The 17,805-nt window shown below is 46.0% G+C and overlaps 1 protein-coding gene across 1 annotated transcript in view; it reads left to right on the forward strand.

Moving 5' to 3' along the window:
- The first annotated feature begins 1,007 nt into the window (after positions 1-1,007).
- The window catches only part of LZTS1 (leucine zipper tumor suppressor 1), a 57,584-nt gene continuing 40,786 nt past the window's right edge, over positions 1,008-17,805 (forward strand). Inside the window, exon 1 of the mRNA XM_059178901.1 lies at positions 1,008-1,193. The gene's annotated coding sequence lies outside the window, so the exon portion shown is untranslated. The remainder of the gene's footprint in view (positions 1,194-17,805) is intronic.

A 17,805-nucleotide genomic window follows, 5' to 3' on the forward strand; every position in this document is an offset into this window, starting at 1 on the left:
GGACTGAAACAAAATGGTGTTGCTTCTCTTTGAGCTATCTTCCCCCACAACACTTAACAGTCAGAGACCAACCACCTCAGTCTTCTGTCCTCCACACAGACATACCTCTTTTGGCTGAGGATGACATTCCCTGAGTAGAGCCATGCCTGGTTTTAGCAGATTAGCCTGGGTGAACCCTCAGGACCAGCGTCTCGGGCCACACCGGGTACCCCAATTAACTGGACTTTTGTCCTACCAAAAAGCTTGTGAGTTTGGTTTCCTTCCTAGCCCAACTGCTAGAAGTCTGAAGGGAGCGTGGTAGAGAAAATGATAATGTTAAAAAGGTCCTGAGTGAGATTTATAGCTATAAACTTGGAACAGGCCCCAGTTTTCACCCGAAACCTAGTCCCCGGGAGAGACCTGAAAAAGTTTGCCTTTGAAATGTCTCGGGAGTGGGAGTGGGTCTTCTGGGCTCCGGTCTGTAATCCCAGCTTGGTCACTCAGCGGCTCGTCCCGTCTTTGAACCTAGAAATCCAGCCTTTTCGCTGGACTTTGGGGTTGCAAAGACAGGGCTGGGGAAAGGAAACTGGTGAGTAAGAAGAAGCGGTGAAAAGCAAGCAAGGAATACGGGGCGGGGGGTGGGAAGGCGAAAGCGAAGGAACGGATCCAGGAAACGCGAGGAATAAGAACGGAGAGCGCGCTAATAAAAGGAAAAAAGGAAGGGACAAGAACAAGACAGGAAAAGCGGGAGAACGGGAAGGGCCAGCGGGTGGAGAGAAAGACTCTGACAGGGCCGCTCCGCGGGGTCTGAGGGAAGTGAGAGCGGAGAGATAGAGGGCGGCGGACACGGAGGAGCCGAGAGGTCCGGAGCAGCCCCAGCTGTCAGCCGGGAACAAAGGCAGCCGAGCGGCAAGTGAGAGGCTGCGGGCCGCGCCTCAGCCAATGAGCGGCGCCGGCGGAGGCCCCGCCCCGCCCCGCCCCGCCCCGCCCCGCCCTCGGCTCCGGGACCCGGCGCGGAGGCTGGAGCTGGCAGGCGGCGGGCGCGCGGGGAGGCCGAAAGTTTCTCTGGTCGCCGGGTCCGGTGAGCCCGAGCCGCGGGCTGCGACGGCGCCGCGGCACCCGCCGGGCCGGCGGCTCTGGGAAGACAGCTGGGAGCACATTGTAAAACACACTGAAAAAAAATTCTCAAGTCAGTCCGAGGAGCAGGGGGCCAGGTAAGGTGCGGTAGACGCGGGGTCTTCCTCGCTCCTGCCGCGGCTGCACGGGCATTCCCGGGGGAAACTGCGCTCCCCGCGGCGTGCGGGTGCGTCCGTCGGTCTTTGTCTGTGTCAGGGTCTGTCTAGGTGTCTTTGTCTCCGCATGTAACTGTCAGGGTCTCCACTTCTGCGAGGGTGGGTGCTGCTGCTTTGGTCCCAGCCTGGAAAAAGGGATGCTGCGTCTGTCCTTCTGTCTTTGTCTCCGTCTCTGGCAGGCTGGTTTTATCTGCTCCCATCCTAAATCTGATCTTGATGGACATTAAGTGTTGGGTGACACTGATGTCTGAGATGAGGAAAAGGGGAATGTGCGTGATCCCGGAGGGACGCAGGCCCCAGACAGAGGGCCTGACAGCTGGGGTCAGGCCACTACACTTTCTGTCTGGAACTTTGGAGATGGGCTGTGTCTGCACTCACAGGGTGGCAGGGACACTGATGCAGTTAGAGGTTTGAAATGTCTCACTGAAGGTATATGTCACTGGGGCTGAGGTGGATAGAGAGGGTGTTGATGAACATGGAAATTGGCCCCCTGGAGTTGTGGGCCAACCAGGATCAGTCCTGGACTTGCCATTCAGCCAAATTAACACACACAGTCCCACACCTACACACAGGCTACATTCACTTCTTTCTCTCACCCACCAAAGGCAGCCAGGCCCTGACTCCCTCCCCACCCCTGCGTGCTTGCGCGCGCGGGCACACACACACACACACACACCCCGTCTAACATGCTGAACTCCAGCTTTCATAGCATACAGCTCAGTAGCAACAGGCATCAAAACAACATAGGCCAGAGGATCTTTGTCCTTCCTGCTCCAAGTGGAAAGGAGTGAACAGTGGAGCAAATGAATGTTCTCCTGGCCCAGGAGTGTGTCAGGCCTAGAAAAGTGCTTAGGACCTGCTAGCTTCAGAGCCCTCAGTTCCCCAGAAACAGAGTGCTTAGGGATCTGAGCATCTGTATTTCCTGGATCCCTTCTCTCCCATTCACACCTTCCTGCCTTGGGTCCATTCACATCAGCCCTGCTCTTGGGTCTTAAGTGCTGACAAACTAGCGTGGAGGCACTGAGCTCTGGAGAGCTCTTGGCAAGAGCTGTGCCAGATAAAGGGTTTCCTGCTCTGCTGGAAGCACCACCTAATTGCAATCATGGGAACCAAGGAGTCCAGCCCCAGATAGATGAGTTGTGTGCTTGGCAATTCTTCCAGCACCAGAGACCCTTGAGAAGAGTCTGTGGGTAGGGCCTAGAGAGTGTTTATAACCTGAAGTTGTTCCAAGTTCAAAAACAATTTTCTGTAGGCATGCTGGGGAAAATACAGGTGCTGAAGTGTGTATATATATGTTGAAATGTGTATGTATATGTATACACATGTACATATATATACACACATATATGTACATATATACACATATGTATATGTATATATATGTATATACTCATTTGAAAATAGGTATGAGAGACAGCGTTTACAGGCAGGAAGGGTGTTTGTGTTCAAGGGTGGAGAATAGCAGAATGTGTGGGTGGAAATCTGGGCAGAGGCATACACACTAATCAGGTGTGGTATTTACACCTTATATTTATCCAGTGCCTTTCTTCTGAGGTGCTTTCTGCACATCACAGACGTTATCTCATTTGTTATCTCCTTTATCCTCACAACGTAACTACCAGGTTGGCATGAAACATAGTTAATTCTCTGTGTTCTACCGTGAAGAACTGAGGCACCAGAGGGGCAGGGCTTTCCCTAAGGTCCACAGCTAATGCAGACAAAATTAGGTTTAGCAAGTGGAAGTCCAACTATGAGGTCTCACCTGAGAGGATGTATGTGTGGACATTCACTCCTCATGAAGTGAGAAAAAACCCAGGTAAGAGAAAAAAATGCAACCTTCCATGTGAACAAGAAGGATGGGACATTTGAGATGCTTGTTATTTAACATTTATGGCCCCCTCTGTGCACCTCACAAAGTAAAACCTTTTTGTGCAGCAAAAACTATTCAGCTTGTGCATTTGGGTGTCCGTAGAGGAGCCTCCTATCTGTCTGTGTGTGCCCCAGTAGATGTGTGTTGCTGCCGTTAAAGGTATGCCGCTGTACAGTGTGTGTTGGAGAGAGCCAACGCTTTGGGAGTATGTGGGGGAAAGACTGGCCAGGGAGTTTTGAGAAGCCATGTTTCTGCCTGTATGGACAGAGGTAGAGGGGCTCCATCCATATAAAAGTGGCTTTCTAATCCTGAAAATGTATTTATATGTCTTTGCACTTATTCGACATTCACTTCATAAATACTCATTGGGTGCCTACAAAATGCAAACCTCTGGGCCAGGCAATGAGGCTACAAAGACGAATAAGGTAATGAGGGCAAATCTCTGGTTAATCAGCTTATAGACTGGTGTAATCAGTAATATTTAATGACACATAATACCGTTCACTAAGTGTACTATGTGCCCAGTACTCATTATTCATTATCTCATTTAATTCTCAGCACAGCCCTGCAGGGTGTGTATGATTTTTAAATGAGGAGAGTTGAGTAATGTAGCTAGGGTAGAGAATGAAAGAGCAAGAGTTTGAACTCCACTCAGCTTAGACTTGGCTCTTTCCGTGTTCTTCTCTTACCTTTGAAAATAGAAATACGTGTTTCTTCGCTGTCAAGTATTCTTGCCCTATCCCTCTCCCTCCACCTAACAAGCTCCCACTTGGACTTCTGGTTTTAACCATGAGAATCAACTCTTCCAGGAAATCTTCCCCTCTCCTTTCCGTTAGTCTTCATTACATGCCTTCCTCTGAGTTCCTACCATCATTTCACACTATCCCAGTATTGACCCACTGGTCCTGAAGAGCCTGCAAAGTTCTTAGAGACAAAGATGCCTGACTCAGACTATACTGTTTGGCTACTATGAGTAGGGGGCTAGTAAATGCTCGTTTAATAAAGTAATGGGAAGGGGACGAGCTGTCAGAGACAGTTGGTAGGGAGCATTTTCCCAACAGCAGATTTCTGCAGGGACACATTTTGTTGGTGTGGCCTCTGGCTTTCCTGCCTCTTATTACTGGGTCATCTCCTTCAGAGCCTCTGCCTAGACAGGGCTCCTCCATCTCAGTTTCTGACTTCAGTTTGGGAACACAAGGAAAACCTAGCCCCCACCATGCTGCTAAGCTGGACACTCTATCCCAGGGTCAGTCAACCAACAAATATATACCAGTGGGAGTTGCTAGGTATAATATAGAGTTAAGGTTTTTAAAATTGTCTACTTGGAAACCAAGGAGGACAGTGGTTCCAGAGCAGTAATGAGGTGTTTCTAGGGGTTTTCCAACAAAGAAGTATCCAACTGTCTGGGGAATCTTTAGGCAATTTAAGTGGTAGGTCTTTGAGTTTGCTTTTGAATAGATCTTTATGCTACTGCAGTCTGAAAATCGCTGATCTAAAATAGACACGCTGTTGTTTGGAATGTGAATTGCAACCATGTTTGGGGAGGTAATCTGGTCATGATTTGCCCAAGGTCACATGGTTTCAGTCTGGTGACTCCCTTCCCATGCCCTTTACACCACCCCATTATTTCTCATAGCAGGGTTGCCACATGCCTTCTCAGGGGTTTGTGATGATTTTAGTTTCCTTAAAACTGTACTTCATTATTTTTTCAAGGTTTTACCCACTCAAGGTGCCAGGAAGGTGGGGGATTTAAAAAAAAAATGGTTCAATAATGGCTTGAGACTAAAATTTGTGACGAGAATTAAGAGGAACCAGCACACACGAATCTTGACAAGAACATTGAAAATTGGATTGTACTAACTTTGAACACAGCAGCTGCTGAGCACGAGGGAGGTGAACTCAAAGACACCAAGGAAAAGGTAGTCATGAACTGAACATTGAAGTTGAACCTCAGGAAGGTATAAAAATAGTAGACATATAGCAGCAAGGTCATAGTTCCAAGATGCAACCTGAGACCTGAGGAGATGGAGCTTTTTCTTCCCAAGGGAACCCAGGTGGGAGCCTGTTTCCTCCTTCCGTGCAGCTCAGCAAGACACCCAGACCAGACAGAGCTGGGAAATAAAGGATGGGAAATAAATCACCTCTAACAACTGCCTCCAGCAAAATGAGTGTTCATATTGGCTCTAGATCCCCTTCTCCAAAGATTTAGAGAAGTGGGTGGAGATGTGTCAAAATCAAGCATGGCTGCATTGGGCTTTGGGCTAGCTGCCGATTGGCAGTGCTACCTCTGTATCGGCAATATCCATCCTGCTTCTGTAGCTCTCCTGCTTCCTGCCAGACATCAACTTCCACCCAACAATCTATCACCATCTCTAGGCTTCTGGTAATAATAATCTTAATAATCCTTTTTATTTGTTCATGACTTCACAGTTTAAAAAGGGACATTATTATTATTATTAGTGTTGTTGTTGTTAAGTATCATCAATCTCTTGAGAAGATATATTCTACAATTTGGCATACGAGAAAACTGAATGAGCTTATCCAGGGTGAAGGAGTTCACCCAGGATTTTAAGTGGAATGCTGGAATCCGAACCCAGGTGTCCTGACTCCCAGTTCTGAGCTATAATCACCCAATTAATTAGCAAACAGAATGTGAGTGTGTGTGTTTGTTAGCTAAAAGTTAAAATTAATTGTTCTAGTCAATCCAGTAGACTGGTTATTTTTCTTCCTAAGTGTTAGGCCAAATTGGTGTCTAAGCAGATATGATATGGGTTTTGTCTAGTACCTGGAACAAAGATAATAAAAAGTCGCCCTATCCAGATCACCCATAGATATGCTTCCATGCACTGTGGGAGAAGATAACTGCCTTCAGGATGACTGCCAGCAAACACACACACACACACACACACACACACACACACACCAAATTCATTCATTCAACTCTTCCACTGAGACATGTTCTCCTCTTCTATCCACACTCACAGTCACATTCCATAACATGAATCCTCAGACGTCCCAAGATAGCAGGACCTGGAAGAGCCACACCTATGTCTACTTGCATTGGCCTCTCTGTGGCATGATATAAAGTGTGCTTGGGCTAACCCTTCCTTGATGCCACAGAACCTCAGTTTCTGCCATGCCCAGAGCAGTCTTTTGAATTTCCATCTTTCTTCAGAACTTCAGAAGCTCCCCAGGTCACAGTATTCACCAGGCAAAGAGGGATAATTCTAGGTGAGACTCTCACACTGAGGAGTACTCAAGGACACAGGCCCTTCAAAAGTGTCAAAAGTGGAGCTGAGATCAGGGTGAGGGTGGGCATTGCTTTGAAAATCAATTGGTGTTTAAGGATGAACCCTGCCCTGTGCATGAATCCAGCTGTAAAGCACAGACTGCCAAGTGGCTGAGGCAATCCCTGCCTGAGGCGCCAGGGCAGGGCAGTGCACTTGGCTCACTGGCCTGTTGGCTTTGGGGGCATCTTCCTTCTCCTTGCTATTGCAAAGCCATTTGCTGCTAAATCACCCTCCTCCTGGCACCCTGGACTGCTAAATTGGTCTCAACTTGCTGTACTTCCACCCACTACCTTAGTCATTATTCGCTGGCAGCATTCAGAGAGTGGGTGTAAAGCAGCTGAACATTATATTCCTGCTGAAAAGAGAATTGAGTATAGGCATGCAAGGGAAGGAGGTAAGAGAAAGCTAAGGAGGCAGGGAAACAAAGCTTGGGTCTGCCAGCACCTTTCCCGGGTAACTCCAATAACGTAGGAGTGTTGGGTGGTGAGCAGTAGGTGAGTGTGTTCTGGCTAATAGGATGAAACACAGGATTCTAGGGTGAGAGAGGTACACTCACTATTGAGGGGCTGCACCTGCCTGGTCTGGAAGGAAGAAAGGACATCAGCTGTGGGGAGAGAAAGACCCCTCCACCCCAGCTCCCTGTTCCTTAAATTTTGCAACATGTACTATCACACCCATTGAGCATCTGTTCCCATGTATTATTCTTTAGCTTCTCTATCCTTCCTCCCTACCTAGATTTTAAATCCCTTGAAAGGAAAATGTGTCATGTCTCAGGTCTATAGCACCAAGCTCTGGACACAGTCAGGGCACAGCCCCAAACGGCTGAGGGTAATGGTGATGAGGCCCTTGGTGACCCTTCCATCTCAACCCATTCAGATCTCCCTGTGCTGTCCAAGGACCACAGAGTTTGAGAACCCAGGCAGGCAAGAGGAGAAAGAGTAATGGGAGAACTTTCAAGGCTGGGTCTACTATCTCAGTGGGAAGCTTCAGGGAGGGAAAGGGTTATACCACATAGGAACAGACCAGCTAGGGAAGTAGAAACTTAGAGACTTTCTGTCCTGGTGCAGAGGCTCCACGTGATCTCCAGCCAACAGATGGGGCACTCTTTGTCAGCTCATCAGCACCCGCGATTGCACTGGGGCTGGTAGGAGGTGGAGAACAGAGTTGGTTCTCATGTCAGACAGCAGAGACAGCATCAGGCAGAACAGAGTGACCTTGACAGGAGGTTCTCTGAGTCACTGATAACATTTGTTTGGTCTCCCAAGCAGGGGGTTGGAAAGGGAACACAGCACCAACACAAGCTGGCCTGGAACCTGATGGATCGTCCAACCCAGGTTCCTTCCCTCTCACCCTCCCCTTAAGGAAGTTAATAAGAAAACCCTGAGTGTAGAAGCCACCACACAACTAGGGAGGCAGGGACAATGGGGGATTCACAGAGTATGTCAAGGGATAGAAGTCTAGGGGAATGAGCCCTGAGATTGGTCTTCACCTTCTGCCAACTTCTAAGATGCAATCTGACCAGTGGGTCTGGGGGATGCCTGTGCTGGGTCCACCCTGGCCACCTCAGCAGCAAAGTCAGGGACAGCATTGTTTCAGAAGGATACTTTAACCGCTCAGAGCACCTCCCTTATTTATTGAAACCTTCAGACATTCCAGCTTTAGCTTTCTTCTTCTCTTTCCCAGTGAAGGGCATCTCAACAGTGCATACACGAAGGAGCTGGGAAGGATTAGAATGTGCTCACATATTGAAGAGACAGCCTTCCCCAGCCCCAACACTTGAGTGGCACCAGCAGGCAAACTGAACTGCAGGAAGGTGGGGAAAGTGAGAGCCACCAGGCAAAGCCCCAGCCTCCACCTGCACTGAAAAGGCAGTGCTCCACTGAAGGGAGCTGCCTGCTCACAGCTGCCTACACTTCTCCCCTCCATGGGCCTGCAGCTACTTTGCTCAGAGGCACTGCTCTAGCAGGGAGTAGGTATGGGCAAGATGCTTGGTCTTTCCTGAGACATTGCCTCATCTACCAGGAGCACCAAGCTTTCAGCTCCTCAGGATTTAAAAACTTCTCTTGACTGGAGCTACTTCTATGCTAGAGCAACAGATAGGACCTCCAAGCCCAAGGTTCCAAGATTTATCAGGAAACTAAGAAGACTGTGCTGATGATATGTCCAGTACTCTGCATGGAAACACAAAATCTCAGACTTGAAAGGACATTTAAGTTCTATACTATGCCCTATTCTCAATCCCCCCAAAACCCTTCTAGTTAAATTCTTTTAAAGCCAGAGAAAGCTAGGTTCATATCAAACACTCTACCAGATCCTAAGAGGAGCAAAAAAATGAGACACACTATTCCAGACAGGCTTGGTACTGGGGGAGACAACAGATGCATTGGAAAATATCACTCTACAGAAGTACCCTGTGGTCTGAGTATGATTTTAAGAGATGGAATGGGGTAGGTGGCAAAGATAGGGGACAATAGGTGGTGGGAACAAAAGCAAGTTAAATCAAATTGAGAAGGGCCTTGAACATGCCTTGGGAGTTTGCTTGTTATTTGGTAGGCAATGGGAAGTGACTGATGTGATAGGTAGAGGAGTGGTTTATAGTAGACCTTGGTTTTAGGACATTAATCTAGCAATGGAGAAAAGAATAGATTTGAGGGTGGAGAGGATTCTTTCTAGGAAAAAAAAGATTATTATTAGAATGACTTTCTATCCTCCTTCTTATCTCCAGGTTGATAGCACATGTTCCCAGAGCTCTGACATAGCCTGGAAACATAGGGTGCCAAAGCTTCAAGGAGAGGAAAGTTCCTAGTCTAATATCAAAGGTCCAGGTATCCGTATGTCTAGAAAATTATTTATGATGGGATACATGGGTAACACGTTGCTTTGCACCACTTTGGATGTGGAATCACAGGGGGCCTTTTCCTTGTTTCTTGTTTGTTTGTTTTTTGTTTGTTTGTTTGTTTTGGTTTTTTTTCAACAGGTGAAGACTGGGGAGGAACTTGCTCAGGGCCCCACAGCTCGTTAGTGGCAGAACCAGGACTGGTGTTCCCCCTTTACACTAACCCACTGCTATTTGTGGACAAAGATAGAAGGGCCAGTGGAATTCATCAGATTCTCAAATCTTTAGTGTTAGACAGGTTTGCCTCAGAGGACATATGAGAACATGTCAATAATGAGGTGTTCTTAGTCTTAGTGGATTTCCCCCCTCAAGCCAAAGGAGTACCTTTATTTTGGTGACAGTTAATACTCATGGCCTCCATTTTTCTGTCCTTGTATCTCTGGGGTCTCCAGATGTTTGATTTCCTTCCTTTCCTCCTCTTTTTCATTTGTTCTAAGAGTTCTAAGACACTCCCATCTAATGTGATAGTGAAGGTTTACTATGCCAGTCGCAGTTGTGACCAGTTGTCACCTTTCCAAAATGAAAATCAAGTTTGCTGTCTCCGCCTCATATGTACTCAATTTAAACCAAACCCGAACAAAATGAGAAGGTTGTTGGTGCCAGTGAGCTATGCTAACCACCCAGACAGTTGATGCCACATTGGGAAAGAGTCCCAGCCACAAGACAGGTGTGCCTCCCAGTGCCAGGAGGGGCAGGTCCGGTCAAGTAGAGACCTCCTTTGATCTCAGAAGAACAGGGTACGGGGGGTCATCCTGCTCACAGGATCAGTGAAGATCTTAGAACATCACTCTCTCTCTTCCTCTACCTACCCAGGAGCTCCCCTTGTGTTTGCTAAAAGTTGAACTAGCTAAGGGCAAGACCATGGCAGTGTCCTCTGACATCTCCAGTGAGGTAACTGACCCCTGGAGACAAGGCTTTGCTCAGGAAACATTTCAGCTCATGCCATGCTCCCTTAGTCTCCCAGAGAAGTTCATCCTCACCTGGATAGCAACCTACAGCCCTGGTAGATAAAGCAGGTAAGTCCTAAAGGTGAGGCTTGGCCTTTATCATGCTTGCCAACCCTTCCAGGTAGGTTTGGGAGTGGAGAGCAAAAAGAACATGATTTTTGGCTTTGCTACCTAATAACTGTATGGCATCAGGCAAGTCACCTAGCCTCTCTGAGCCTCGGTTTTCTCATTTATAAAATGTATTGTGTCCTGGGGAGAATTTTTATGAAAATTACATGATCCAATATAAGTAAAGGCATGTGAAATGTAACAGGAGCTCTATTTTCATGTTTCCTCCCTATCCCATCAGCTTCAGGGGAAGGAAAGCAGATATGAGACAAAGATGTCTGTGCAGAAAGGTCATGAGCCCTTGGTGTAGGACATGTACAGGAGAGCAGGGAGGGGAAACTTTAGGATCAGGCAGTGCTGCCTGACAACTACTCTCTTATGTGCTTACTCTGGCAGAGGGAGACAGTTGCAACTAAAAGCAAAATGGGAGCGGAACACTTCTGACTTGGCCACTCTGAATCTCCATCTACCTTATCAGTTTGACTAAAGTGATGAAATTGTGTAGAGCAGATGAGTGTGGCATCATTGAATGTCCTAAGGCGGGGACTCGGTATTGAAAGGAGGTTTCTTGCTCACATTGGCTTACACCAAATGTATGGAGGACAGGAGGTAGGAGAGGGGAGGTCTCAGAGACCCTGCAGATCCGCTGGGTTTTCCCTCCACCCTCAGGAAGACCCCACAACCCCATCTGGAACATGTGTGGAATGGAGTTAGGGGAGGAAGAGTTCTCTCCAAAGTTAACGTTGGATACAAGGGGGTTTATATTGTGCCTCTTTCTTTTTTTCCTCTCTTGCCTCTTGCTTCAAAGCCAATGCCTTTCCCATCTGGATCATTTTCTGGATTATATAGCACATAAGGTCAGGAAAAGGGGAGAAAGCAAAACAAATAAAACGAAATTTCTCTCTGCATTTAGTTTATGAGACATGCACAGATGTAAGAAAGCCCAGGCCTGGCTTTCTCACACAGGAGAATGAAGAAAGCTGAAGAGTCTACTTCTGCCTTGGGAAATTAGACAAACATTATTCTGCCTAAACAGCATTAAACAAGATGGGGTCAGGCAGTCTGGATGGACCAAGGAGGAGTTGCTCCTGTCTTGACACACATTCTGTACCAGGGACACATACACAAATCCTTCCATGGGAAATGAGCAGTCTGGCATTTAATGCACCTTCCACCTGCCTTTGCATCTCTCTCTGTGCTGTTGTTTTTTTGTTTGTGTTTGTTTGTTTTTCTTCTCCCCCTGCCGTTTTTGTTTGTTTGTTTGTTTGTTTGTTTTTAATGGAGGCCACTTAATGGCATGGCCTAGAGAGTTGAGGTGATTTCTTCCATGGCACACAGCACACATCTGTTAGGTCTCTGATCTGACATTAGAACCTGCATCTTCAGAGTTCAGCAGTTTCTCCATTCTAGCAGGTTTGTATCTGCTGGGGAGAAGACAGTGCCTCCAACAACAAGAGGCTCTCATGGCTTTTAACAACTGGGAGAGGTGATGTTAGCTTAGTTTTGGGGCTGTCTGATTCTAGGGCCAGAATAGCTTGAAGAGATCTTAATGAGCTATCCAGGAACAAGGGAAGTTATGGGACCTCCCTCCAGCAGCCTCTGCCCTCCTCCATTAAGCAGTGGTGGGAATCTCCAGCCTGCAGAAAGAGACAGAGTTCAAAGAACTGCCCTCTGTACCATCCCTGGGACAGAAGCTATAAACTCCCACTTGGCTGCCCTTCATGGATTCAGAGGCTGATGAGAAATGTGGAACCTGTTAGAGAAACACAAGGCAGCCTGGAATTAGGCCTTACTTTCATCAGCATAAATTGGTTTCAGGGACGACTGCCAAGGGTTAAAAATTATGGTGCTATGAGGTCCCTGATTAAGATGACTCCATCTGCAGGGCACTAGACAGGTGTGTCCCAGGATAGGAAAATAGGATGAAGGAATGAAGACAAACCAAGAGCTCTTCTCTTCTTCCTTCCCTCCTCACACATTTTCTGTCAGCCACTGAGAACCCCACTCCACTCCCGGGGCAGGCCCTGGATCAGCTCAGGAGTGGGGATAGGGAGGCAGGTGGGGTTTTTGGGATCTGGTCTAATTGCAGCACTCTCTCCATGCCTGGCCCAGACCTGTGCTGGTTGAACAGCCCTTGCAAGGCAGCCAGGATGCATCTGCAGGGGTATAGTGGTGGGAGGACCTCAGAGATCAGCCACTTCCCCCATGGACCAGAAAGGGTTTTTAGGGTCTCAGTCTTTGCAGAAAAATATGTTTCCACATTGAATCATAAGGGTGTGCCAGTAGAAGGTAGAGTCTGTTTTCTAAGACATGACTGTGAAGCTTTCTCTTGCCAGAAGACCACAGAGTGTTCAGTATGTACCAGATCCAGTGCAAGACGAGGCATTGCTTCGTGCAAACCAGCCCCTGTACTACTTCACATTTACTCCCCCTGCTCCAAGCCAGTGAGTTGATATGATCTTTTGGATTCCCCCTCTCTGTCCGCCACTACCCCCTACCTCTCCATGGATGCAGGTGAGTAGGACTTTTCACAGGTGCTCCTGTTTAGTTTTCCTCAAGGAGGTGGTGACAGAAAATGTGGTCTGAACAGTAGCAGCAAGAGACAGGAGCAGGCATCACATGCGTTGGCCCTAACATGCCTCGCCCAAGAGAACCTTAGGGCCTGAGACCTGCAGAAATGCCTCTGGGGAAGACAGAGGTGTCTGATCTCATTTACACCCTGGGGCTGGCCTGCTAATAACTGGCTATGACTCAGAGCAGGGGGAATGAGATGTCCCCCATTCCATAGCCCTCTAAAGGTTGGGGGCTGCTAGCTCAAGAGGCTAGGACTATTCCCCACTATTTATACCTGTGCTGCTGGCTATCTACTCCTTTGAATGTACTGAGTTCTGCTGGGCATGGCTCTGTGCTAGGCCCCAAGAATACTCAGCATCCTCAGGGAGTTTGCTATTTATTTGTTACATTAGTGATTTCTAAACACTTTAAGAGCAATTCCTACAAAAAATGGATAGATGATTACTCATATTTTTAGAAAATCTAATCTTTAAAGGCCCCACATGGAAATATCCCCAGTTATTTGGCTAATTAAAGGAAAGTGGAACCCAGAGACCAACGAAGTCAGAGAAAAGTATATTAAGATTAGAGTCCAGAAATGCTTTGAGTCCAAAAGTTCCATATGTTAAAAAACAAAAACAAAGATAAAAATCTATCTCCCATTTACTAAGCTCTTAATTTTATCCCAGCTCCCTTACAAATAAAACTTCACTCGATACATACCAGAAACTCATGAGGAAGGTACTACTGTTAGCTCCAATTTACAGACAGGGTTGGAGGCTTGGAGAGGCTGCAGTGGTGGCCCAAGACTAGGAGCATAAAGGACTGAAAAGGATTAGGGACTGAAGCCAGAGTGCAGGGGGAGATGATGGAGGGTAACAGGTCAGGGTTAGGGTAAGGTCTGGAGGAGCAAGCCTGTGGGGAGAGGGTTGGACAAGGGGCAGCAGGATCACTGGCTGGTGCTGAGGTCTACAGAGCACCTGATGCCACTAGAGGTAAACAGATAGTGTGTATGGCTAGAGCACTGTTGACTGCAGCCCAGGTTCAAACCCAGGCATTGACCCTTGTTAGATATGAAATCTGAGACCTCATTTTCTGCATCTATTTTATGAGAATAATAATAGTGTCCTCCCTCAGTGTTGGGGTACAGCTTGCTCCAGATCATGTATGTATAGTCCTTCATCCAAAACTAAGGAGACACTCAGCAGATGGGAGCCTAAGAGGAACTCTGTCCCTCAGGTTACCATCCAAGGAGACTGGACTCTGCTAGCTCAGCTTGGGCATCTACCTCTGGCTAGAGGCAGTAGGAAGGTAAACTGGTAAACTGTCTCCCAACAACCTTTCCCACGCAGGGGTGACCTCCTTCTTGAGCCATGGGAGGCTGGCCCTCAGCCTTTCAAAAGAGGCTTCTGACAGCATCCAAGTCCTGATTCTTGAGGTGGGGACTGAAGAATCACCCAGCTGTGTGGGGGAGGGAGCTCTGCTCAAGGATCTGCCAACAGGGACAGTTTCATTCCCTCCTCTCTGCAGGAGGAGAAAAAAGCTTCAAGCCTGAAATGGAAGTGGAGGAGTCTGTCCCCCTGGGGACAGAGAGAGGTGGGAGCTGAGCCACACCAGTCTGATTCCTACCTCATCTTTCCCCACCCTTCTGGATGGTGGCCCAGCACAGGTGGCCTGAGGGATATGAGGGCACCAGAGAAGTTCTCCCACTCCACCTCTGCACCACATTCTGGGAGCACTGCTGAAGCCATTTTGCTGATACCATTCTGCCATCTCCAACTGAAAATTGGCACCACTCTGCCAAATAGAGGGCAGAGTCATAGAGGACAGAGTCAAGAACCAGGCAAGCTCAGGAATACTCTCTAGAGCCAGGAAGGAAAAGAGAGTAGAAGGTAGGGAAAGGAAAAGGGTAGATGGGCAAGTTTGTAGATTTATCTTCTGGTCTTCTTTCTACTGAGTGTCTTAACTTGAACTACTATAACAAAATATCAGAGACCATGTAGTTTGAATAATAAACATCCATTTTTCACTGTTCTTGGGGTGGGAAGCCTAAGATCAAGGTGCTAGAAGATTTGGTGTCTGGTGATAGACCACTTCCTGGCTTGCCTTCTTGCTATGTCTTCATGTGGTAGAGAAAGAAGTTTCTGGTCTCTTACTGTTCTTATAAGGACACTAATCCCATTATGGGGGCCCTACACTTATAACCTCATCTAAACTCAATTGCCTTTCAAAGGCCCACCTCCAAATACCATCACACTAGGGTTGGCAGTCAACATATGATTTAGTGGAGCAAAACTTTAAGTCCATAGCACTGCACATTTGTGGGGTTGCCATACCCAGCTGTGTGCAGGCAGCAGAGGGAACACAAGGCAGGTTGGGGTCAGGGTCTCTGCTTCTGGAGGTGCAAAGCCCCAGTGAGGAACTAGATGTAAATTCAGGAGACGTGTTAAGGAAGGTACACATGGTGGGTTTGCATAGCTCTCTGCCGCTCATCCCCATCTGACATTGGACCTGTTCTTTGTTCCCCCTGAGCCTCCTTCGTCATTGGCAAATTGGGAGAAAGAATCACTTTCTGCCTGGGTCATTGTGAGAATTTTTTAAGTGAAAATCTTAAGTGCACAAAGCATAGGCGAACAAACTGATGAATTTTCAAAAATTTTTTATATAAATAGAACCCAAAGCAAAAAATAAAACTTTAAAAGTATCCCCCAAATCCCTCTTGTTCCCCTTACCTCTGTAATTCTATCCCTCATCCTGATACCGTAACTTTGTCCTCTTTATCAACATTTTCTTAATAAGGCCATATAGCATGCACCCTTTTGTGAGACACTGGGCTGTGTTGTTATGTGTAATGGTAGCTCCATGGATTTCATTGCCCCACAAAGTTCTATGGTTTGAATACACCATGGCTCATTTATTTTACTGGGGATAGGACTTGGGTTTCTGTGTATTTCCACTTTGGGACCCTTACACATAATGCTGCTTGGTCTTTTAGTAAACACATGGGAACATTTCTACATATTCATCTAGCAGTGAACTGCTGGGTCATAAAGCAGGTATATGTCCAACTTGAGTTGATACCACCATTTTCCTAGTATTGCTGAGCATATCTGCTCAGAGGATGCCTCATATCTGCTCAGAGGATGCCTCATGGGTTTCTGGCTTTTTCATTTTGTCATTGTTGTGGTTGTATTTAATTAATGGTTTTAACATGTATTTCCCTGATGACCCATCATTGTGAATACCTGTTTATACATTTTGGCCATTTGCATATTTTATTTTATGAAGTGACTAATTAAAATCTTTCATTCATTTTTAATTTGGTTTCTAATCTTTATATTAGAGATTGACAAAAGTTCTTTTTTGTTGAGAGTCCTTTGTCAGATATGTATATTAGAAATACCTTCTTCCACTCTTTGGCTTGTCTTTTCTCTCTCAATGGAGAGCTTTGATGAACAGAAATTCTTAACTGATCAGTATTTTTCCTTTATGATTAGTATTTTTTATGTCTTGGTTAAGAAATTTCTGCCTAGTCAAAGGCCAAGAAGTTGTTCTCCTTTGTTTTCTTCTAAATAGAAACTTTAGCATCTTACCTTTTGAGTTTACATCTGCAGTTCATCAGAAATTATTTGTATGTGGTGTGAAGTAGAGTCAAGATAACTTTTTTATAAATGAATACCAGTGGACCCAGCAGCAATTAATAAAAACAACTTTTATTTTCCAATGGCTCTGTACTATCCCCTTTGTCACAAATCAACTGACTATGTCCATGTGGGACTCTTTCTGGACTCTATTCTATTGGTCAGTCCATCTACTTTTATGTCAATACCACATTGTCTTAATTATTGCCACTTCGTATGTCTTGAAATCTGGTAACATATACCTTCCAGCTTTGTTTTTTTCAGAATGGTTTTGTTTATTCTTGGACTTTTGCATTTCAATATATAAGCTGCTGGGATTTGGGTAGTGTATTGACTCTATAGATTGATTTGGGGACAATTTAGTTCTTTAGAATATTGAGTCTTCTAATTGATGAACCTGACATATGTCTGCATTTGTTTAGATTTTCTCTATCACAACAATACTTTACTTTAAATAATTTAAATGATAATTTATTTTATTTTATTTTTTCAAAGATTTTATTTATTCATTTGAGAGAGAGAGTGCATGAGCAGGGGAGAGAGGCAGAGGCAGAGGGGAAAGCAGACTCCCTGCTGAACAGGGAGCCTGATGTGGGGCTCCATCCCAGGACCCTGGGATCATGACCTAGCCAAAGGCAGACGCTTAATCATCTGAACCACCCAGGTGCCCCTTAAATGATAATTTAATGTAATATATAATTATATAATTTAATAAAATAATTTAAAAAACAATTTAAATAATACTTTCCAGTTTTCAATGTAGAGACCATGTACAACTTCAGTTATTTTTAAAAAGTACATTTTTAAATGGTATGTTTTTAAAATTTTTCTGTTTATTTGTTGATAGTATATAGAAGTACAATTGGCTTTGTATACTGACATTGTATCCAGAAACTTTGCTAAATTTATCGCAAGGATTAAATGAGATACTGGGTAAACCCTAAGCATACCTGTTGGTGGGAGCTCACTAACTCTGATCTGTGTGCTGAAGAACTGAAGCAGATCAGAGACTCAGTAAGAAGGTGTGGATAGTGAAAAAACATCAGACTAGGAAGGTCGTTGAGCTCTGAAGGGAATGAGTTGCCTGTTAATTACAGGAGGGAAAATCCCTACAGAGAGAAACAATAGGAAAATAAGAAAATCATCTAGAATAAACTTTGAGAGATATTCAAGAGATCTGAATGGATTCTAATGTTGGTGCTGCACTTTATAGTTTGTAAAGCCCTTCC

This window comes from Mustela lutreola, chromosome 1, assembly GCF_030435805.1.
Source record: "Mustela lutreola isolate mMusLut2 chromosome 1, mMusLut2.pri, whole genome shotgun sequence".
In the NCBI taxonomy this organism is placed as follows: domain Eukaryota; kingdom Metazoa; phylum Chordata; class Mammalia; order Carnivora; family Mustelidae; genus Mustela; species Mustela lutreola.